This window comes from Cupressus sempervirens, chromosome 8, assembly GCF_028749045.1.
Source record: "Cupressus sempervirens isolate cs-2001-9-10 chromosome 8, ASM2874904v1, whole genome shotgun sequence".
Classification (NCBI taxonomy): domain Eukaryota; kingdom Viridiplantae; phylum Streptophyta; class Pinopsida; order Cupressales; family Cupressaceae; genus Cupressus; species Cupressus sempervirens.
Genome location: NC_143125.1, coordinates 583,006,083 through 583,030,321, shown reverse-complemented (window position 1 = coordinate 583,030,321; position 24,239 = coordinate 583,006,083). Strand labels below are relative to the sequence as shown.

The 24,239-nt window shown below is 35.5% G+C and overlaps 1 pseudogene across 1 annotated transcript; it reads right to left on the bottom strand.

The window, feature by feature from the left end:
• Positions 1–14,220: 14,220 nt before the first annotated feature.
• LOC149543774 (uncharacterized) lies at positions 14,221–17,308 on the bottom strand (annotated as a pseudogene). Its single transcript, XR_016355112.1, has 2 exons — positions 16,963–17,308; positions 14,221–16,755 (listed from the first exon to the last, which is right to left on the bottom strand). The product of XR_016355112.1 is annotated as an uncharacterized LOC149543774 (transcript).
• Between the last annotated feature and the right edge of the window lie 6,931 nt (positions 17,309–24,239).

The window sequence follows — 24,239 nt, the reverse complement described above, 5'->3', positions numbered from 1 at the left end:
GGGTCATAGATTGACCTATGACTCACTTTGACCCATTAAATGATGACATATGTCCCTAAGGGTCCTAGGACCCCTAGGTACATATTAGAATGCTTCCTATGAGTCGAAGGGGGTCATAGGGTGACCTATGACCCTCCTCGACCCATTAAATGACAACATATTTCCCTAGGGGTCCTAGGACCCCTAGGGACATATTAGAATGCTTCCTATGGGTAGAAGGGGGTCATAGGGTGACCTATGACCCCTTTCGACCCATTACATGATGACATATGTTAGAATCCTTCATATGGGTCGAAGGGGGTCATAGGTTGACCTATAACCCACTTCAACCCATTAAATAATGACATATGTGCCTAGGGGTCCTAGGACCCCTAAGGACATGTTAGAATCATTCATATGGTTCGAAGGGGGTCATGGGGTGATCGATGACCACCTTCGACCTATTACATGATGACATATGTCCCTAGGGGTCATAGGACCTTCAGGGACATGTTAGAATTTTTCATATGGGTCAAAGGGGTCATGGGGTGACTGATGACCTCCTTTGACCCATTACATGATGACAGATGTCCTTAGGGGTCCTAGGAGCCCTAAGGACATATTAAAAAACCCTAAGGACATATTAGAATCATTTGTATGGATCGAAGGGGTTCATAGGTTGACCTATGCCCCATTTCGACCCATTAAATGATGACATATGTCCCTAGGGGTCCTAGGACCCCTAGGGACATGTTAGAATCCTTCATATGGGTCAAAGGGGGTCATTGGGTGACCTATGACCCCCTTCGACCCATTACATGATGACATATGTCCCTAGGGGTCCTAAGACTGCTAGGGACATATTAGAATGTTTCCTATGGGTTGAAGGGGGTCATAGGGTGACCTATGACCCCCTTCGACCCATTATGTGATGACATATGTCCATAGGGGTCCTAGGACCCCTAGGGACATATTAGAATCCTTCGTATAGTTCAAAGTTGTTCGACCCATTACATGAGGACATATGTCTCTAGGGGTCCTAGGAACCTTAGGGACATATTAGAATCCTTCGTATGGGTCGAAGGGGCAATATTATATTTAATAATTATATTATATTATATATTTTAATATAATAATAACCCCTTTTGACCCATTACATGAGGACATATGTCCCTAGGGGTCCTAGGACCCTTAGGGACATATTAGAATCCTTTGTATGGGTCGAAGGGACAATATTATATTTAATAATTATATTATATTATATATGTTAATATAATAATAATATATTATTAGATTATATAACAATAATAATCATATGTGTTACTAGATTACAGATTTAATAATAATACATATCATATATATCACTATATTATATTTAGAACTATATTATATTTAATAATAATAATCATATATATTACTATAATGTAATCATAATTATAATATTAATGTCCACACATTCACGAAATATATTTTCTTCTAAAATTGTCTTAAGTTATTCTCTTAAGTTTATTTCCCTTTAAATTTGTCTCCCTCCAAATTTAAAAATTTAAAAAACTTCCCTTTTGAAATTTCTCTCCAAAAACAAGTGGGAATTTACTGGGCCATATCGGATATCCGATTAGACCTGGTATTTACCAAGCCGACCTTATCAACCCAAAAAATGCATGTTTGAGGAGGGTTTCAGTGACACTTAGACTTCGCGTAGCCATCTGACAATGTTATTTTGATAGAAATTGAATGAAACGAAAAGGGTTTTTTAATATCACTCTCAAGATTCTATCAATATAATTGCTATCAAATTCTGAGTTCAATAAGTATTTATTAGTTAATTTTCAATGAAGATTATTTTATAGTGTTGATTAACATACTGATTGAAAAATAGCTATAACTTTCGAATGGTATAACATTTTTTAAATCTAAAAGTTGCGTCACATTCTATGCTTTGCCTAGTATAAGAAAAAAAAATTTAAAAAAAAAATTGGTAAAATTTTCTATAAGTTAAGGTGATTAGACATGGGAGTTTTTTTTTCTCGAAAAAGTTTTGGTAGAAAATTCATATTTAATTATTTATTTGGAATAAAAATATCAAAAAATATGCGTCACATCTGGGCATGAGTCTACTTTTTATATCTATAATTATATTTTAAAAATATTATCATTTGATTTTGATTAAGGTGGTCAGACATACAGCTACTTTTAATTTTTGCCTTGAAATTTTCGTAATACTGCATTAAAATGCAAACTTTTGACCAATCAAACATTTTTTTATCTTGATAAGGCCTAGTAGTTTAGAAACTACATTCAATTTCCTACATATTATTTTCTTACAACTTTTTGATATAAAGTCCATAACCACTTTAAAATTATGTGTCAAGTTGACATAACCCTGATTTGTTGATTTTTCATTGCCATTTAAGGCCATAGTTTGGTACACCATGATCCTGCACATACCCTATACATGGGCACATTCCAATTCTAATTGTTGATTAGAATAGGAATTTTGAAGGTGTTAAATAAATAAATTTTCATTGTTGGTTAGAACTTAGAACAGAAAACTAAGGGGTATAAAATAAATTACTTTGTTGTCATATTTAAAACCAAGTTTATGGGAGTGAATTATTATTTTTTGGTGCTTCTTTGAAACTAATGTAATCTTCCTTTATTGAATAAATATACTAATTTTTCTTTTCAAGATTATTTTCTACTCTATAAATTTTGGTGCCAATCTTCATAGTTTTATGATGTGGAGCTAGAGTTAGGTCGAATGGGACTCCCTCATGGGATTGCCTAGATAAATGAAAGCATTTTGAGTGTTCATTCCAAAATAAAAGTAGAGATTGCTAGAAAGAGCAGCCTTGAGCCCTGAGTCCATGTACAACATTGTGAGAAGAAGAAAGCACACACTATATTCTATTTTTACAAAAGATTAATGAAAATGCTTAAAGGAAGCCCACTAAGGCCCATACAAACCAATAAACTATTAAGTCTATCGTTATGCTGATTTCATATTGGGAAAGAAGGGAAGATGAAGAGGAAGATGAAAATGGTATTAGGAGGTCAGCTATCATACTTTTTGTATTTGGCCCATAAAAAACTAAGAGCTAGGTAGATTTACTGAACTCTGATCTTTTGAATTACTCTAGGTTCCTTGATAGTTAAGAGGTGCACAAATTGGTCCTTCAAAAGTGATGATAAATGCATGGCTCCCACATACTATAAACACCTTAAACCCTAAACTTGTTACTTTTCTAATTTAACATTAGAAAAGGTAGAATGATGGAGATAAAGAAAGGAGAAAAAGAGAGGGATAAGGGTATTTTCTAGTAGGAGGCATTGCATTGTATTTTTTGACTTATAGAATTAAGAAGTAAGGTGGATATATTGAACTCCAACCCACTAAACATCCTAAATTTTAAATAATGTACTCTTCACTAAAGGATCCTTCAAAAATGTTAATGATTTGAAGGCTCACACCCTACTACAAACCCTGTTGCAAAAGAGAGAGGATGGGAGATAAAGCTAAAGATGAAGTTAATTTACAAGTTGGGGCAACTACATCACATTGCCAGTATTTGACTCACAGATTCAAGAGGTGAGGTAGATTCACTGAAATTTGATGTTTAAAATACCCTACATTTATTTAGTAATAATTATCTGGTTACAAGTAAGAGCCTACAACACAATGGTAACTTGTGTCTCTCATGTGAGAGGTTTTGGGTTCTAGTCTATTCAAGCTTAACACATTAAAATTATTGATCTAGGCTTTAGTCTATTACCTATTTAAAAACAAATCATCTAATCACGATATAGGTACCCTTCAAGAAGGAATGATTTCATCGATAATAAACTAGGCGAACAACCATTGAGCTTGAGGATATGTATGCATATAATCAAATACCTTGCTTGCATTTTTAATAGATTCCTTCATAGAGGAGAGAAAGATAGTATTAATACTCAGAATTAAAAAAAATTATTTTATATTAGAGAACCAGAGATAATACCATTGAGACACAACTATCCATGCATCAACTTGTGAGCCAGAATTGAACATGTTAATAATCTGCATGTCAAAAGATGGCCATAAATAGAGAATACAAAAAGAGGGAAATCAAAACACAAAATTTTTCCAGGTCCTTCACATACTGAATGTATAGAAAAAGAGATTGGCCAAGGGGTTGGGAAAGATCAAGGTTTGGTTTAGTTTGGTAATAGAAAATTGAGCAGAATAACTTTCATATGTGTTGAATCAAGAAATTAAAGAAAATAAGATTGGAGGCTTGCTTTACAATCATTACCTAGGAAGACCATACAGGATGAGAATGGTTGTGACTTTGCTTATTCGAATCAGCCTCTAGGGTGTAGTAAATAGGTCAAAAATGTGATGCCCTCCCATCCTTGGTCTTCTTAAAATCTAGGCATGAATAATAGAAAACAAGTCATCATGTAGTTTAGTTAAAATTTTAATAGAAAGGGAACCAATGCCCTCCCGGTTAATTTAACTCTTAAATGTCAACATGAAATTCTTATAGTGCAGAAAATTTGCTCTTCTGCCAAGCACAACCTCTAGTTTCTGGCATGTGATGTACCTATAAGCACAAGGAAAAGTATATGCAACTATAAAATGACTTCTTCATTTAAATTAACAAATGCAGTCAAAATAGGGTTGAATATATAAAAGGAACTTACATACTTCGCCATTTCCATCGCTTCATTCAATGCTTTCTGTTAAACAAGCAAGATAGGGATTTCCTGACTTATTTTCATACTCATGCCTTCATAAAAGTCCCTAATTTCAAAGTAAGTGTTTGACTGCCTGTCAAAATAACACAAGGCTGAATTATCCAAATTATTAAAGTAGAACAACAATCTATTTCAAGTTCTCGATTACTAAATATGCTTCAAAGGATCTCAAATCAAATTAATTCTAAAATTGAGCACCAAATTCAATACTTATAGAGATAGATTCATATTTCACCCAAACCCTTACAAGATTCAACTTTACACAAGTTGATCATTTACATAGACCAAATTTATACTTCAAACACAAGAGCCAAATAGTAAATTCTTTTATCTCCTATCAAGTTGTATAAGATAGAAAGGAAAAAGTGGGTATCTATGAAACTTGTAATGAAATGATCCTAATGAAGAATGGGCACTGTATCAGATCACAAGAGTCAATACAAATTTTCATCTGAACTTATAATATAATGTCAAAAACAGTGATAAGACTAAATTGCAGAGCAACTACTGACTTAAAAATTCATCAGATGAAAGGAGATGGCAAGGTTAGATTTACCTAAACTGAGAAAGCCCACAATATTCTACTCAAGGTCACTAAATGTCACCTACAAAATTTGATATAAAATATAGAAATATAAGAATCTGGAACTTTTAGCCATATGTAAACTTGAACCAACTGAATTTAGTTCATTAACTATGTTGTTCAATTCTTTTCTCTCTCTTGTCACTTGTGGCACCTACAATATACCATCAAACATGATAAGAAATAAAGACTACAAAATTTAACTGTTTGGTTTACAACAACTTATATTTCTCACTAGTATTTCGGTCACCTTTTTTGTCATGGACATCTCCTTATCCTTTTTTAGGATTAGTAGTAGTTGAAGAAACCTTGGAGAAATGTTTGTGATATTGTTAGCCAATTCCTTGACCAGAAAGCTATATTTTTCAATGTTGAATTCCTTTCCTTGCAACGTATGAGATATGCTTTCCCAAAGTCCCATGTATTTTCCAGGGGCTCCATAGTTGTAGTTCCTGCCAAAAGAATAAAATTCAACACTTGCATCAGTTCTCATTCATAAATTTTACCAATGTTTTAGCTACACTATTGCTGGGAAATAATGTTACTAGGTGAGCTAGAGTGGCCCCCATTCATAATATTGCTTTCCACTCACTAAAACCCCTAGGCTCGATTGTTTAACCTTTTTTTTAACTATGTACATGTAGAATACCAAAAATCAAGGCTCTAGCCTACAGACATTGATAAAGCTTTATCAAAAAATGAGAGAGCTATGGAAATTTTTTGGTGTATATGTGGCTATTCTCTCTAGCAACTTTTTTGGCATTGCATTGAATGATCTTCCAACATAAATCATTTGCATCTGGAAGACTTGATAAGAGCTCCTCTATATTTCTCTCGAGTAGCTACTAATCCCAGCGGGATACATTTTGATCAAATATAAATGCAAGAGTAGAATCTACTAAAATTTGTTTGAGGGAAAGAAAGGTCTTCCATGGAGATCAAACAGAGTTCCTTTGTCACCAAAAAAATTCAAGGCTACGTTCTTCAAATGCCTCTGCATAATTTCATCATCCTACATAAATAAAAGTGGAAAAATGCCCCCAATGCTACACAAATAATAGGATATTGGGGTCGGGAAGGAGGGGAAGGTAGCCACTACAAAATGAAACCTATTACCTACTTGTTACCCACAATTTTCAACAATACCCTACGTGAGAATGAAGCCCAGCCTACATACGAACACACAAATTATTTCTACTCAACCTTTTCTTTGTTATGACTTGAGTTGGTTGAAATTTTGACCAACATGGGAAAACTTAAGACATTTTCAACCAACACAGAGATGAAAACTTTGTTTTAAAAAAATCATAGATTTGGTCAAAAATTTTGGTAGAAAAATAAGTGCAAATGTACTAGTGTACCCCCCTTTTGGCACCACAACTTGGTGCACTTACCCTATGGGTTTAGAGGAGCTAGACAAGAAAAGGTCTTGGTTATTGTTTTAGAGAAGGTGTTTTGGTTTTGAAAGATATTTTTTGTACTAAAGTAAATGATAGAAACAACATATTTAAAACATCCCCCCCACAATACGAGAAACCAAAGCCCAATAGCAAAAAGAAATGTGTATATAATGAGGAGAGAAAAAAAGCTTCAGATGAGTGATTGATGTACCTTTGAAAGATTTTGATGAAGAGGATAGTAGATTAGGATAGATCATTGTAAGAGCTTTCCAACGCCTTTTCTTTCACTAAAAATGGAGCTCAAACGTAAAAGATATGGTCCCCATAGTGCAAAAAATAAGTTTGGCCTTTGACAGTGAAAATAGGTACTTAAACAGCATCAAAATCTAATAAAACTTGCACTATCGTGATAGGCTCAGAACCAACTTTTTGATGATATTTTGTTTTCTAAAAATGGAGTTAATATGTTAAAGTTATGAGAAAAACCCTAAATGCTACTCCTTATGGCCTAGAAGGGCATCCAAGGTGTTGATACAGTGCTAACATCAGCACTTCAGGCCATTAAATTTGACGGTCATCCAGTTGTCATAGGCAAGAAAAGGACTTGTTGACATGGTAGGTGACGTGGAGAAGACTTGGGTCTAAAGAGGTGCTAACGTGGTGACCACATGGTAGGATGACGTGGCAGAGGCCTGACACATGGGTGCAACATGTTAGATGCAGACGTGGCCATATGATAGCTAGCTAAGCAATGGCTAGGGATGCAATAGAGTGGCGATCAGTGGGTGGTCGTTTGATAGACAGTGGTGGCCAAAAGATGGTTGGTTGATAGCAATGGCAGGTGGCGGTGCTGCGGCCAGGTAGCAGTGGGACCACGGCGACCATTGGGCGGCGCTCATAGGCAACCTTTGGGCTACCACCTAGTAGCCTGTGGGCAGTCAGTTTGAATTTTTTTCTAAATTTTTTTCCTCTTGCTTCATAAGGCATGTCAAAGCCTCCAAATCCAAAGGTGTCCAAATGGGATGAATTTTATTTGGAAATAGGGGTTTTTAGACACTCTGAGTCCAACAGTGAGGTCCATTTGGGCTCAAAGTGCTCTGAAAATTTGACCCCCCAGATTCACAAAAAAATGCAATATGAGAGAGACAAACACACACAGAGAGAGAGAGAGAGAGAGAGGTCCTCCAATGGCAATTTTGTCCAAAATGAACAAAGTTTATATTAAAATAAGGGTTTTTGGGCCTTTTGAATCCAACAGTGAGGTCCATTTGGACTCAAAACGCACCAAAAAAATGACCCCCTTTAGAACCCAAAAAAAAAGGGTATCCAACCCTTCAATATGAAAGCTTCACAAACTTCCTTCAAACATAGATAGGAAGTTGAAGGAATGGCTCTGATACCATGTAGGAGTTGGTGTGTAAAACCCAACTTCACAAAATCCATGATGATCACCTGCAAGAAAATAACCTGTTACAAGGAAGAGAGAAGCAAGGAGAGAAGAGTGGCTCTCAAAGATGAAAATATATTCAAGAGAGAAAATAATGAATCAAAAAGTGTTACAAAATACAAGGGGATCAATCCTTATAAAAGGAGATCAACCATTCTCAAAAAGGAAACCCGAAAGAAACCATAAAGAGATAATGTGACATTTAATAAAAGAAAACAAATATTAAATGTCACATTCATGAAGAGACAAAAGTCAATACTCTAATGGTGAAATCTTAAGAGTAAGTAAAAGATAATAAACCTTTTACTCTAACACAAAAATCACTTTGGTTATGGTCATAGGCATAGACGTTGATGTTGGCACAAATTTAGGCACTGACATGACCATAGTGACCACTATTATACTCTTGACTGGAAAATGCCCTCTGGATAAACCCTATAGAATATTCCCAATGGCTAAAGCCTTGATGAAAAGTACTACAACAAAGGGAGCCTTGGCCATGAGTAGCTCATAGAAGGGAGTTGCACCCGCGAGTACCTTGTTGACGAGAGCCTCAATGGAGAGAGAATTGATGACGGTATGTAGATGGTACAATAGGCATGTTGTACAGTCAATTAGCCAATGGGTCTCAACAAAGGGAGCCTTGGTAGAGAGTATGATAGTGAAGGGGTGCTCGGTCGTAAGTACCTCGGCAACAGGAGTGACAAAGGGTGCCTCAATGAAGGGAGTCTCAGTGAAGGGAACCTAAACAAAGGGTAACTTAGCAAAGAAAACCCCAACCATGAGTACCTCAATAGAGAGTAACTTAGTGGTAGACAGAACCTCGATAACAAAAAAAAAAATTCAGCTACAAATAGAGCTTTGGAAAAACAAAATTTTTATGATGAATAGAGCCTCAAAAATTAACATCTCCTTAGTATTGTACATGAAAAAAGAAGTAGCCACTATGATGGATGTAACCACAGTGACAAACACACAATGGCGATAGAGACAACCACGATGACGATGGGCACAACTACGACTACGATGATGACGATAGACATAGCCACAATGATGACAATAAAAACAAGGATGATATGGACATAGACTCAATGATGACATAAATAAACTTGATGACAACAATGGGTATAGGCTTATGACAACAATGACAATGATGATAGGTACAAACTCGATGACAACAAACATAGACTCGACGTCGATGACAGAAACATACTTGATGATGGTGACTGATATGATGATGATGATGGACAGGAGGATCACAAAAGACATAACTATGGCAATGATGATGGACACAACAAAAAACATAATAACGGTGATGAACATGACCAGGAAGTTGGACATAGCTTTGGTGATAGACACATAGCCTTGACAACAAACATAACTTCCATACTTGATAGTGCCTTAAAGACAAGCACAACTAAAGGATGAACTCCATAGTCAACCAATTGTGGATTCTCTTTGAAGGAATCATCTGTAGCATCTCCATGAATTTGAACAATTGTTGGTAGAGCTTGCTCCTTCTAAGGATCACCAATAGGGCTTGAATTTTCATCAATGTGATCTACGAGTGTTGGTGTGATGAAATTAGTGCAAACATCTTCATCATTTCCATCATCTTGAGTTTTAGGTGCTTTCCACTTGTAGGCATAACAATATATTCTTGTTAGTCCTGATGTGACTCTTCATTTTTCTCTTGTGCTTGCATGACTTCATCCTCTAGCCACTTATCAATCTCCTACTTTAGACCATTGTTGAAGAGTTTATTGTGCTGAGACGACAGATACTTCATTCATAATTCTATATAATCCTTCAGAGATATGTCTCTCTCCCATCCACCAATCACCCAATCTTTCTTGATTATCTTCAATGTCTCAACCAACACATCACTTGGTACTATGATCTAAACTCAATACCTGACAGGTTGGCAAGATCACCAACTTTGATACCATTGTATTGTTCCTGATGACACACTTGAGAGTGGGTACCTAATGGAAACCACGCGAGAGAAACCACCTAAGGGAAACCACTTGAGGGACAAGTGCCTAAGGGAAACCACCTAAGGAAAACCACTCAAGGAACAAGTGCCTGAGGGAAACCACCCGAGGAACAAGTGCCCAAAGGAAACCACCCGAGGGAAACCACTTGAGGGAAACCACCTGAGGAACAAGTGCCTGAGAGAAACCACCAGAGGGAAACCGCACTAGAGGTAGTTGAAGCCGCGTCAGAGGGAGCCAAGGGCCAAGTCGAACGGAACTTGAGGTCATGCGAGAGGAATCTAAAGGCAATGGAAATGAAGGTGAAGGCCACAAGGAAGGAAGATGCTTAATGCCAAATATTCACCAGATACCAAAAGTAAACCTCATATAGAGATGTAATAAATTGTAGACAATTCTCAATATTATATTGCAGACAAAGTTGACACTTGGACTTGTCAAATCGAAACAAGTAGTATAGAGGACAGAATAGGGTGGGGTTGAATACCACCGAAACTAGAAAGCCAAGTAGGGAAGATCTTTCACTTTCGAAATGACAAATAACATAGAACTCCAATAGGAATTCGCATACAATAAAATAATCCAAATCGCATACCTAAAACAACCGACAAGATGACCTTATAAAGGGCTTCAAGGAAGCTTCTCGAAGGATTACAAAAATGTCGACAGGTTGACAAGTTACCACAAAATTAAAAAAGAGTGTGCCCCTTATTAATTAAATAAGTGGACTTGTGATATTATTTGACTTTTAGGACCATTTATTTAATTAACCTAATTAAATATTTTATTAAAAATTGGGGACATTACATAGGGCCTATTATTTTATTCAATGGATTTCCTAATTTTGACGCATTTTGATAGGTCTAACTTGAAATACCACTAGTTTCGCATTTTGAGTACCAAAGTCATCTGACTTCTAGGCACACATGAGGGCACTAGAGCACATGAATTTTAGGGAATGCTACTTACTTAGTTAGCATCCTAGGGAGATCTAATCATGTGTTTTTTTGGTTCATGTGTCTATTTTGGGTGGGTTTCCCTTAACCTTAAACTACCCTAGTTTTCTTGGGTGAACTATGGTTCTATCTACTAGAACGAGGGAGTGAACCTTTGTACTTCTTTGTGGTTGTGTGGTGAATATTTTCCATATATTGTTCATGGTTGAATTCTTTCATAAGCATATGAAGTTGTCAAAGATAATTCTCTCTATTATGCATATTGTCCATGTGGAGAAATTATAAAGTATTATTCGTGAATGACTATGAGGCCTTGTATTATAATAGATATTTATTTTAATCATTTATGTACTTGGAAAGGGTATCTCTAGGCAAACAATGCAAAAGTAAATCAATATTTAATTTTGTTAATAAAAGCGAAATGTCAATTATGGAAAAAAAATGCTAGTTGATAAGCTATGAATCTAATGTGCTAATGTTATTTCATATTGTTAAAGAAAGAAAAATGCATCTTTCTCTACTTGTTTTTATAATTATAATTCCTAAATCATGTTAATTAAAATGAATTATGAATTGTATCTGATATAGATTTAAGTAACAATCTTGCACAAAACTTAATTAAATTGTGAAGTTTAAGTTTAAGTAATATTTTTTTCTTTTTATTTAATTTTTAATTTTTAAAATTAATTTTAGTTTTAGTTTTTAAATTATTTTAATTTACTTTTTAAATTAAATTTATTTACCTAATAGTATATTTGTGAAAGGACTTCTATTCTTTTTATATTTTTTTTGTATTTTTTCTATTGATTTTTCATAATAGACTTTTTATTTGAGATTTATTATAAATGATTATTTTATTTATATATGATAAATTTAATTTAATTAAATAATATTTATTAATCTATTTTTAAAAAAATAAAAAAATAAAAAAATATTATCTAGTATATTATTAAAAGAAATTATACAAAAAAAGTTACAACTACTAATTTGAATAATAACAAGTGCCACATAGTGGCTTCTATTTGCCGTCAAGTTATAATAGTTTAATTAGATAATAGATTAATTAGATAGAGTAGTACATTATACCTAATAATTATAATTATTGATCGGTAATGATAATATATAATATAGTTTAATTATAATATTAATATTTTCATAATATTTTATTTGAGATGTTAAAAATTCTTATATTCAATTTATAATTTTAAAAATTAATCATTCAATTGTTAGCATTTAAAGTATTAATATTTTGAAAATGTATTAAAATATGTTTGATCTATTTCATATTTTAATATATTTTTACCTAATACTGATGTGGATTCTCACTGATTTCTCTCCTTTAGATGGCAAGATGGTACTCTGCTCACCTCTGTCAAAGCTAAACATATTTACAGATTTCTTAATCATGATAGCTCTATTTCCCACCATCTTAATGGCATTTGGTACTACTCCTTTACCTCCTCAGACTGGCATAAATTTTTTGATAAACTCTGGAAAGCTCCTATTTAGCCTAAAATTCAATGTTTTAAGTGGCAGCTCCTGCTGGACAGACTCCCCATAAGAAACCAGCATGCTAATCTTGATATTTGTTCTATTTGCAGAGTTCTTGAGACTATGAGACATATATTTTTTGATTGCTCTTTTGCTAGAGAAATCTGGCTCATGTTTGGTATATGTGTCACTCATTATGTTTACAGTTTGGATATTATTTCTGGTTTTATTGAGGGCCTTAGAAAAGATGCTAATTTGTTTTGGCAGATTCACTCATCGCTCATCCTTTGGCATATATGGAAATTTAGAAATGATGCTAAGTTCCAAGGTTTTACTAGATCTCTTACTGGATTTCATAGAAATCTCATTCATTTCAAAATTGCTTCATAGGTTTGCTGCGTGTTGAATATGGAAAAAAGGAAGTTGCTTAGATTTCTGAGGGATGGTCGGGCTACCATGTTTATCTACGAGATGCAGAATGGTTACGAGCTGACCAGTATAATAGACAATCAGGTGGTGTTTGATGAAGCCCTTGCCAAACTCATGCAAGAGATCAAGAACAACAAGAACCCCTCTGCGGATAATCTCCACGTCTTTCACCAGCTGCTGAATCAGAAAAAAGCCATATGGATGGAGGGACCCCTCGGTTGGACATCTTGGATCAATAAGTTTGAAGATGCTATCCCGTAGCTTTCCATTTGCTATGACTCTGGCTCACCTTTCTCTTTTTATTACTCAGATGTATTTGTATTTCGGATAGCAGTCCCTCTAGGTGGACTATTTCTTTTGCTATTTTTTTATTAGTTGGTTGAGGCTCTGCCTCCCTCCTTTTTGATGTACCTTTTTGATCCCACGATTTATAATATAAAAAAAATATCGCCTCATAATATGGGTATGCTTCTTGGAAATCCGTCCTATAAGACCCCAAAGGTATGAGCCAATAAAATTGAAGTAAAATAATTTTACGAATTTTAGAAATTAAAAATCTCTCACAGAAAAATTTAAAAAGGAACTTCAAAATAAAAGTACTAAAATGTAATTGGTTGAAATAAATAAATTTAATCACAACTTAAGTAGAACTGATTGCAATAGTATATTGCCTATGGCAAATACAATAAGAATATATGTATTAATGTTTATTATGCCAAACAACACAAAATTAATGTAGAAGGAAAAATTGAAGTATTTGCAACATTGTGGGTAATTTGATTTACACAAAATTTGCTGGTTGCCCACGAATTGATCTACGAGAGGTTCTTTTAAGGCGTCGTTCGGGCAATTGCTTTTCTAATTGTTTAGTCTAATTAGTATAATAAATAATAAATTTATTAACAAAGTAATGCATTATACTAACAACTAACAATTAGAAGTAAGTGGTGAGAAATATCTGTAATTAAAATATGTATATTCTTTCTCAAAATTCTAATCTTATATATAGATAGTTTGAAGATGCAAATGATGCTGCTACAATACTCTTCTTCTACAATATTGAATGTGATTTGCCCCAAGTTTTGCAAGGTCTTCCTACTACTACAAAATCTAGATTTAGAAATGCATCTCCTGTTTTATTGTTCATGAAGTAGAAGCACTATCTTCAGCTGAAATCTATGATTTGGCCTTGGATAACCTTTTAACTCCTTGAAAACAAATCACAAAAGCTAACAGCACCTTCATCCACCATGTTGACATATCTTCTTCGCCACGCTTTCCTTGCACAAACAAGAGCAAACAATCCCCAAAATCCAATAGGAAAGGAAGCCATACAGCTAACATACCAATACCGGGGATCCTCTATTCCCTCTTCACGTTCATCATTCTCATTTTTTACAGCTGGAACAATGCTTGCTGATCCTGGGCATCTGTTACCACGTGGAAAGCCACAAAGGCAGGGGTTTCCATAGAAATGGGCAGCATCAAATGTGGAGAACTGACCATCCATTGGAATCTTGCAACAAAGCTTGTTGTTAGAGACGATTAAAACAGAAAAGAAGTGAAGTCCTTGCATTTCAATTGGAATCTTGCCTTGCAGATTATTATAGGAAAGGTCCAGTGATTCTATTAGCTCTAGCATTCCCAATGTATGGGGAATTTCTCCGCTTAGATTGTTTCTGGAGATATTGAGGATTCGTAGACCATTAAGTGCACCAATAGCTGAAGGAATGATACCTGACAGCTGATTTCCAGAAAGGTCAATGCATGTTACAAGTAACAAAATGGAATCCACATATACCAACTTAGTTTCTTTGTTGGTAACTCAGATCTCTTCCTTGTAATAAGCAGGTGTGCCATTTTTAGATTCTACTGTTGAGCTTCCAACTTCAGCCATTCCTGTGGCTAACTTCTCTATCTCCGGTGGGGTGAATCCAGTCAAACTATTTTGTGACAAATCTAAAACATGAAGATGACTGAGATTGGCCAATTGAGGTGGAATAGATCCTGTAAACATGTTTTTCCTCAATACAAGTATCATCAGCAGAGACAATTTTGATAGCCAAGTTGGCAACTCTCCAGACAAGAAATTAGTTCCAACATCTAAGATCTGTAAATTAGAACAGTTGGAAAGACTCCGTTGCAATTTTCCCCTTAGCATGTTGTCATTGAGATGCAGCGTCTGGAGTTGGTACAACCTTCCCATTTGGATGGTATCTCCCCTTCCAAACCAGTATTTGCCAGGTTCAATCTTGTTAAAACTGAACAACTGGTTATGCTGGATGGTATCTTGCCAGATAATTTGTTATTTGAGAGACCTAAAACCAGGACTTTAGGAATGAGCATGCCAATTTGGCCTGGGATAACCCCAGTGAAGCCATTGTGAGAAAGGTCCAAAACTTGCAGGGACGGGGAGGGCAAGGGAAGAGGACCACTCAACCTGTTATTACTCAGATCTAGGGTTAACAACGTTACATTCAAAATTGGAGGAAGATGACCTTGTAAGTTATTGTATGATAAATTAAGATAGTTGCCAATTTTGAGATCCCAAAGCCAGGATGGAATGCTTCCAACAAGACTATTGTTAGAGAGATCCAAACCCAGTAACCTGTGTTGTGTTGAGAGAAATATAGGGATAGAACCTCTAATGTTACATGAAGCCAAACCTAATACTTTAAAGTGGATTTTGGGTACCCACTGAGGACTGAGATAAACAGTCAAGTGATTGTAGTATAAATAAAGGCGAACAAGGTTGAAGGAATTGTTAAAAACCTGAAGAGAGAAATTGCCTTGTAGTCTGTTAGAACTGAGATCAATCAATTGTATGTGAGAGAGATGTCCTAAAGACGTAGGAATGGCACCATTTAACTGATTAGATTGCAGATAAATTTTAAGGAGTGGTGTATATCCATCAGACCAGTAAGGTATGTTGCCAATCAATTGATTGTAGGACAGATCCAGAGTTGTCAACATAGAAAGCCGATGAAGTGAGGGAGGAATTTGTCCTGTCAGAAAGTTATTCCGGAGTATGAGTTTCTCAAGGAGAGTCAGATTGCCAACAGAGGCAGGAATGGGCCCATTAATTTTTGTCTCTACAACCGTAAGAAGTGTGAGCGACGATAAATTTCCAACGTAAGGCGGTATATTTCCTCTTATATTCCACCCTGACAGAGTAAACAGAGTGAGATGTGACCACCCGCTGCCTAAAATTTCATTGATATCTCCACTTAGGAATTCATTGTGAGCCATTCGCAGGTATTTCAAATGAGGCAAAGTGGAGAGAGTGAGGGGGAATGGACCACTCAAATTGCAGCTATCAAAACTAAGTGATTCTAAACTAGCCATGTTTCCTAACCACGCAGGAAGCGGGGATGAAAAGTTGTTGCCATGAAAGTCAAGATGTGTGAGGGATGTGAAGTTATGAATAGCAGTGGGAATTGGGCCAGAAATTTGGCAGTTGCTCATGTCAAGGAATTGCAAATTATAAAGCGCAGAGATGTAATTCCCCAAGTCTATACCACTACTATTTAGGGTCACATACTTCACCGACAAATATTGTAAATTTGGCAGACTCTGCCCCCACTCTAAACTCGACCAACATTTGAATTCATTCTTCTTCGTCATGGAAATATTCAAATATTGGAGGTTGGAGAGATTCCCCAGCTGCAATGGAATCTCACCTTAAAAAAATTGTTGCCCATGTTGAGATGCTTGAGTCCTTTGAGTGCTGATATACCTGTATCCAAAACACCAGTAAAGTAATGAAGCTATAATCTCACTGAGTTTGCACTGAATTTAATGTGTACAACCTTTGAAGGAGTGAATTGAGTAAACATTTGTAACCTAAATTCTTTGAATCACAAGCAAATTCATCACGGGAAAGATAAAAAGTAAGGATTTCAGTATAACCCAATTAATTGCTCCAAAAAAAACTTCAAAATACCTGCAGTTATAACACCAGTAAAACCATTGGAGCTCATATCCAGATATTCCAATTGCTTTAACTCGAACAAAGGAGTGAGAGTGTGACTTGATGAGTTTTTCAGGATCAAATTTGAGAGGTGCAGTTGGGTGACATGAGATGTGAGATTGCTGCATTCAACTCCATCCCATTCACAGAAACTAAACCCCTTCCATGAAGGAAATAAACCCCCAACCCCATTGTTGAATCAAAGCAGAATAAGCCTTTCCTGAGGTAGACAGTCAATATTGTTACAGTTGCAACATATGATAGCACTGCTCCAGCTCATCAAAAGTAACACCCATCTGTATCTCTCCATCCTAAATATTTCCAATTAGCTTCCTAATAGCCTATAACAAACATTGAATGAAAGGAATGATAAAATAAAATATGTTCGAGTGTAGAAGCTACAGCATACCTGAAAACAGAAGACTTAAAACGGGCGGTGCATCGAACAACACAATCAAATTCAGAAACCAAATTGTTACATTGAAATTGAAATGGATTGTAGAAATCTTATAATGGTAATTGAGAGACGGGGGTTTCTAGAGCTTTATTATGAGTAGAATCGTTGAATGACTGACGATAGCATTAATGGGACTGCTATGTTTTGGTAATCCACAGGAATAATATACTTCAAAATTTCTAGGAAAATGACTTATTATTACCAGCTACTATGAAAAGATAACAAGGTGGAAGATTTTATGAGACAAAGAAAAGGCCTTCGTAACTTAACAAGCTAATCTTACATATTGTGCAAGTTTATTGAAGTGGAACTTTTTTCAAGAAGAAAGGACCAGCTAAGGAGATAATGAGCGATAATTAATTGTTTTGGGAAGTCTTTCATATGATGTGCTGCTGAATAGCCGCCGCCCTGTCAACAGCGTGTATTAGTTCAGAGTATTTGAAGTGGGCAAACAGAACGTGTTCTATTTTGACTCAATAGATCTTTGTGATATTTTCCATTCCTTTCCCGAGCACATTAGAAATAGCTAATTCAGAAGGATTTCAGAGTCTTTGGAAAATCCCTGCTGTGTTTCAGCCTCTGTTTTACTTCCCAGTCAACGCAGAGCATTGACTGTCGAGCTCTCAAACCCTCTTCCTGCTTCTTGCGGGTTTTGATCCTCTGACCTTCCAGAAGCATTTTCATTCAGCGTTTCAGCCCAAGCCCACCGTCATTTCTTATTACTTCGAAGAATCACTGCTGCTACCATCGAGTATTCAAATTATTCATGGATGATCATCAGCAGAAAAATGGATGAATGACAATTGATTTCTCTGAAAGTCAAGGGCCAGGGAATACTCGTTCACAAGATGCACCTCTTGATGTTGCTCCACTGCAATCAGTTTCTTTGGAGCAACAACAAGAGATGCACACCTTGAACGAGTTGCTAGAAGTAAACCAAAGTGCTCTAGTTCCTCAGCATGTCATAGAGAGACGCTCTGAGGATGGATACAATTGGCGCAAGAATGGTCAAAAGCATTTTTAATTTGATTTGCTTGAACAATAGCAAATTTGGACGTGGGGGCAACACTACAGAATGCTATTGACTTTTGTGGTTTCTTTCTTTAATTACGGTGTGAAACTCATCTGAAATTAGTCTAGGGATTTTGAGTTGGTAGTTTAGGTCATGTCAAGGTACATTAGCAAGTTACCATCACTCCATATGCCTTTTGGTTCAGTGTGTTTCACACTTTAATGTAACTGAAAACTGAGCTAAACCTCTTGCGACACTGTCGGATACAATAGTTCTGTGGTTTGGGTAGCATAAATTAATGATTTGCCATGCTTATATGGCAGTATATAACAATTTTAAGAAATCGTTGAAAAGACAAATCTTCAGACATGTGATTCATGCTCTACAGTGTCCTGCTAATTGCAAAAGGCTAATGTTCTGTTGGTCATTATAGAAAATGACCATGACGATGATGAAAGATTTGCTCATGTTCAGCCTCCCATTCCAGATTTGAATATTGTCGCTGGGCAGAATGTTGGTGGGGATGCGGTTCCAGATAATGCAAGTATTACCCATTCCCCTGTTCATGATGATGAGCCTGCAGAGAATGCGCAAGAGGAAAGACATGGGGTAGTAATTGCAAATGCAGTGGGAATGGAAGAATAGTTGGTTTTGTTGCCAGATTTTGCAATGGACTGGTACTTGTCGTAACATATCAGTTGGGGTTTAGTTTAGTTTTGTTGCCCAATTATAAAATTTGCTTCAATTTTGTAAGCCATGATTAATTTTTGAAACTCGCCTAATTTTAAGCTTTAAAATGGTCGTGTTATTTTTGAATTCTTGTGAGTTTCTAAATCTTCATGTCATTGGCTCGTTCCCAGGTCTGCACAACACTTGAAATTTTTAAAATCTGACTTTTGAGCCTCAGGTTATTGCAGGTTAATGGAGAGACCCAAAACACGTTTTTCCTAACCATTAACCTCTCAAAAGGTTAACGATAACCTCCAAAAACATGTTTTTCCTAACCATTAACCTCTCAAAAGGTTAACGATAACCTCCAAAAACATGTTTTTCCTAACCATTAACCTCTCAAAAGGTTAAGAATAACCCCCAAAAACACGTTTTTATTAACCATTAATCTCTCAAAATGTTAATGATAGCCTTCAGAAACATGTTTTTCTTAACTTGTTTGAGACAATCATTAACCTCTCTGTTTAGCTGATTAGGGTCAAGACCTGGGCAGTAAGAAAATGGACGAGAATGTTGCTGTTGCAGAGTTAATAGATGTGGATACTTTTGGAGATTCTTTGGCCATTGGGTTATGGATGGAAGACTGTGGCAATATGGAATTTGCAAAAATGTCACCTGACTCCTCAACTTGTACAGGACCAGAGGCTTCAGAGCATTGATGTCAAAAATCAGGAGCAGACGGCTATAACACATGAGTATTATGCTCTTCAATCAAATCCAATAATTTTTGACATTGAAAATGATACTCTCGCTGCAAGACAAAACACTTTCGTGCGAATGGAGGGGTTTTTAGGAAGCAACAATAATGATCATGATCCTTTTGCCAACAACATCCATGGTGTCTGTTTGGCACTTGTTTCTGATGGATTGCCTCTAGATTTTGATAGATACTTTAATTACAAAGAGTTTGAGGATTCTCTTTTGAATAAGATGGATTCCCATGTGGAGCAATTGATGGAGGATCTGCAATGAAAAGGCCCTCCAACCTCCTACATCATCACTGATACATTTTTTTTTGTTTGGCTAGACCGGATTGTTGGTATTTTGCATTTATTATCATTGGGGCCTTCTTATTAGAAATGGCCATCATCCCCTTAAAGTGGACAAAAATGAGCTGATAAACTATATTACTGGAACTCTAGCTTTGAAATTAACAGAACTTCCTTTGTATTTGTAAGAGCGGGATGTATCAACTTTGGTGCACCAAATTATATACTAGGCATTTCGTTCTACCCGTGCTTTAGATTGGATTATTTCCAACACAATAGAGGAGTTGGAGAAGCAAATAATTGAAGAGCTAAAGTCTAAATCAGGAATCTCGTTTTGTTCATTGGGTTCATTGCTTCAAACCAAATGCACAACTTTAGGCTGGTATGACCTGGGAGTTCATGAATTATACCTAGGTGGTGCTTAAGTGATTTCACGGATAGAAAGACTTCAATCGAGATGTGTTTCTTAATTTCGAATTGATCTTTTCATATGCTAAATATGACAAAATGGAGGATGCACGCCTAGTGTCTGATGAAATGCCTGAAAGAAATGTGGTCTCACAGAATGAGCATTGGAAACTTCTAAGCAGATGCAATTGGAAAATGTTAATTCATTTTTTCAATCTTTGTTGATATCCTACCAACTTGTCCCAAAATAAGATCACCGAAATAGGGTTTTGCATATGTTGACGTTAATCTTAGCGACTCAGGAAAAGGAGAAGGCATAGCTGCGGCTAGAAATATGAGTATAGCTCACAAGTTTAGATGATGACATTTTTTTTTGTTTTTAAATTTTGAAAATTGAAAATTTTTGCCACATATCGCAATCCTATCAGTGAGGTTAATTGCAGGGCCGATGAATATTGTTTTCTAAGTGTTATTCCCATGAGGAGCTGATATTCATTTCATCATTTCCCGATAGCCAAGTAGGAATGGACGAGTTATCAGGCATGGAACTTCAAAAGGTTGCTAATTTGTCACTACCCAATAACACGAATTGGGCAATGTCAAGTTCAAATATTTTTGCGAGAATCAGATCTAATGGAGATGCGACATGTGGAGGATGATGGAGCTGCATTGAAAATGGAAGCCATTGACTAACTACCATCATTTAACTAGCAATAGGCATATACCCAATGATTATACTTATAGTACCAAAACAAAGAGCTAAAGGCAAGTGGTTCCATCACTTACAATGGTCATTCACTGGACGAGTTTGTCCCTCAGAAGACATCTGCTTACATAAGTCAAATTGATCTGCATGTAGGGGTGATGACTATTAGAGAGACATTGAATTTCTCTGCAAACTATCAGGGTGTTGGTAGCAAATATGAAATGTTATACGAGCTGGATAAAAGAGAGAAAGAAGCTCGAATTGTACCAGATGTTGAAGTAGATCTTTTCATGAAAGCAACATCTGTGGAAGATGTCAAGAGTAGCCTTCAAATAGATTATGCTCTGAAGATTCTTGGTTTGGATAGATGTGTAGATACAATATTAGGCGATGAAGTGATGAGGGGATCAACAAGGATTGAATATTCAATCTTTTTATCAAAGTATGTAAAGTTAAGTTTCAAGTCATAAAGGTTAATTTTACAGAGGTTAATTAACCTCACCCAAATCACATATTTGGGGGGTGGTTATTAACCACAAAGAGGTAGTTATTAACCTCTATGTCTATATAAGGACTCCTTTTGGCTTTGTAAACGGGGGGAACTTTTTGGTTGGGAAAATAAGGGAACACTATGCTGAAATTTTGATCTAGGGATAAATTTTGGAAAGTATGTACACTTTTTATCTCTGAATTGAAAAATCTCTATTGCTTTCTTGGTGCAAGGAAATGAAATGAGATGTGCTTTGGGTTTCTTATTTTAAAATCCAAATCGTTATATGCTGTAGTAGACATTCTCGTGGTGCTATGTGAGTGTTTATGAATGATAATGAATGTGCTTAATAATACTAGTTGCTTTCAAGTGTAGCTCTTGAGCACCTCTGTTATTGATTTTTTTTACCGAAGAAGGTTGTGAGGGCGCGTGGTGCATTCGTCTTCCATGACTTTCTCCTAAACTTTGAAGTTTTAGATTCTTAATCGAAAAACCCTTTAAAAATTATATCATACGAGGGAGTTGCCCCTCAAAACGCAGAGGAAGGCCGCATACCAAGGGCCTATCCAACTGTTGTGAACGGTTTGCCACACACTCCGTTGGGCAAATTCTACTGTGACAAATCTGTTTACCAACAAGTTTCATGCTAAATTAATCAGCGTCTGGGAATAGAGCTGATTATATTTGAAACTTTGAATGATGGCTGCTAGTTCACAAGCCATTAAATTGTTTTCCAGCATTTTCACACATAAGACAGTCTTAGGTATATGTAATTTGTTGTATTTCAGTTTAGCACATTTTAGTCAAAATTGGAGTGTAATGAAGAATCATGGCTGCAGAGAGCCAGCACTCGTATCGAACATCTACTTACTATAATATTAATATATATTTAGAATTTAACCTCTTGCTGAAAAACAAAAAGAATGAGAGAATCTGCCAACTGTTGGAAATCTGGAACTTCAACTATTGCTCACTAGTTACTCGTGTCTGTATCTAGAAAGAGGTTTTCTTTCTGATATGGTTGTGGTCCCTGATATGTTTAATTTAAAATTTGGAAGTGATTAGAAATTCATAAAGAGTGGTGTTGAAGATGGAAACAAGATGGATATTTTCTTTTCTTTTTACTTAATTTATTGTTTTCTTTGATGAAATAGTCTCAGTTTGACGAGAGCTGGCAATTCTTTTAAGAGTACTTGATCCTAGTTTTAATTAGTGATTTTGATTGCAACATACATTAGTTAAAGGTTATTATGTAGTTCTTGTCATTATTGTTCTTTAATGGTATATCTCAATAAAGTTTATTTAATTGGAGTATTATTTATAATATTATAAATTTTGTCTGAATGGCTATTTTTATTAAAATGACAAATGATTTTAAAATTGTTTTTTAACAATTTCATTTGATTTGATTTGTTATGAATAGAATTTTTAAAATATTTTATAACAATTCTGTTTTTATTCTACTAGGTAACTAAAATAATATGTAATCTATTTACAATAATTGAAGAATTGAAAGTACAATGCTTATTGCTCATATATTATAATTGATTTTAAGTTAAAATCTTATTTGTAATTTCATATTAAAATATTAACTTTTTTGATGAATCATAGATTTCTAATTTAGAGAAGATACACTATTGAACATTCTATATAGCTAGGTTGAATACATTTAAAATACTTTGACCATAACCTTTAACCAAGATGCAATATCAACAGGAACTAGACGCTCTACATCCTTGTTTCTAAAAGCAAATAAAGAAAGGACATTGTAAATTGGTTTTTCACATGGGTTTCATTTATAGCCTGGCAAATTCAGTTGGTGGGAATGCAACAAATTTGTTGTTGTCAATTGGAGATACCCCATTTTATCTGTAGAGACAATTTTTTGTTCTTCTCAATTGGAATGCCCACTTTCAATGTAGAAAACCATGACTACAATAATGTTCCACAATGTTCAAATTATACCCTACCCATGAAAAATGGCCAGGGATTGTAAACATGAAAGACAAGTTTTTAATAAGCCGAGTTTTGTTCCAAGTGTGAACAATCCCATCTCAATTCCAATCACAAGATTATCATGTGACTTGACAGTACATTCAACAACGTTGAATGTGTTGTTTTTGAAACTACTGAGCAAAAAAATGCTCAATATCATAGTGAAATTACTCACACAATCTAAGGATTAGCCAATTCCTAGTAGCAATTACATGAATAAACCACTTTGACCCAACTTCAACAAAACCAATGGATGGTTTCCTACTCTTTAGGCTCTGCTAAACCAAGGTGGGTATACCTAGGGATGATTCTAATGCAAACTATGGTATGAAATTATCTTAGTTTCATTCTAATTCTCATCCTTTACCCTTAGGCACATATACACAATTTATCAATTTTCTCTAAAAGCTCTCAGATCTATATGCATCTGCTATAAGTAGATCTGGTTATAATTCTCCTAGAAT